This window comes from Monopterus albus, unplaced genomic scaffold (assembly GCF_001952655.1).
Source record: "Monopterus albus unplaced genomic scaffold, M_albus_1.0 scaffold264.1, whole genome shotgun sequence".
Classification (NCBI taxonomy): Eukaryota; Metazoa; Chordata; class Actinopteri; order Synbranchiformes; family Synbranchidae; genus Monopterus; species Monopterus albus.
Genome location: NW_018128144.1, coordinates 1,029,086 through 1,030,399, shown reverse-complemented (window position 1 = coordinate 1,030,399; position 1,314 = coordinate 1,029,086).

Sequence of the window (1,314 nt, the reverse complement as noted above, 5' to 3'; positions counted from 1 at the left end):
CAGTGAGAGACCTATCCCCAACCCGAAGGCGCAGGGAAGCGACCCTCTCGTTCACCAGGGTAAACTCCAACACAGGGCGGCTAAGCTGGGGAGCTATGAGCAAGCCCACACCAGCCCATCGCCTCTCACCGCGGGCAACTCCAGAGTAGTAGAGAGTCTAGCCTCTCTCGAGGAGTAAAGTTCCAGAGCCCAAGCTGTGCGTGGAGGTGAGCCCGACTATATCTAGCCGGTACCTCTCAACCTCCTGCACAAGCTCGGGCTCCTTCCCCACCAGCGAGGTGACATTCCATGTCCCCAGGGCTAGTCTCCGTGTCCAGAGATCGGGTCGTCGGGGCCCCTGCCTTTGACTGCTGCCCAATCCACTGTGCACCAGCCCCTTACGGATCCTCCTGCAGGCGGTGGGCCCACGGGAGGACAATACAATCATTTCACATTTTATTCTTACACATTCACTAATGATTATTTCAAACAAAACACACATATAAATCATCTAATGATTATCTTTACTTATTAAAAGGTTAACTTTCTAAGCATTCTGTCATTGCATTTTAATAATAATTTCTCTCTCTCCTCCAGTCTCTTCTGCCATTTTCTCTGCCTCCTCTGTTTCCTCTGTTTCTTGGTTCTCCCTGGGACCCGTATTTACAGTTTCGCTGACACTGCTATGGTTAGAACTACAGTCAATGCCACTGAGCTACTGGAAAAATAATAATACTTGGAAATACTTTTACTAGCCAAAGCACTGATAAGATTTTGTGTTACACTTCAGGAGGAAGAAATTCAGCATTATTTGAGTTGTATGGGGCTGCAGTGAATAGAGAAAATTTTGAAAATATTAATAATTTAACTTTGGTGATGTCAAGTGTGTTGATCCCTAGCTGTATCCAAAGACTTGTCAGGCATTTTGAGTAACAGCAGTGTCTAATCAGTGTCATCAAGACACACACACACACACGCACACACATACACACACAAAACAAACAAGACTTATCTGCACACTCCTGTCTCATTACCAGTTCTTATTTTATTCTACATTGACATGAAGAAATGTTGAAACCACAATTGGTCTTCCACAGGTAACTGTGAAAGGGAATGCATCTCTATAGGCTATGTCATACATAATTGGGTAAATGTTAACATACATGGAGGAAATATGATCAGTCATTCAGTTATCAGTGGATCACATTATCCGTGATCAACTGATCAGCTGTTACTTTGCATCAAAAGATGCAAATTAACAACTGTCATTATGGATTAATCTGTTGATTATTTTCTTGATTAATCATTTATATATATCATTTATAAAAAAAATAT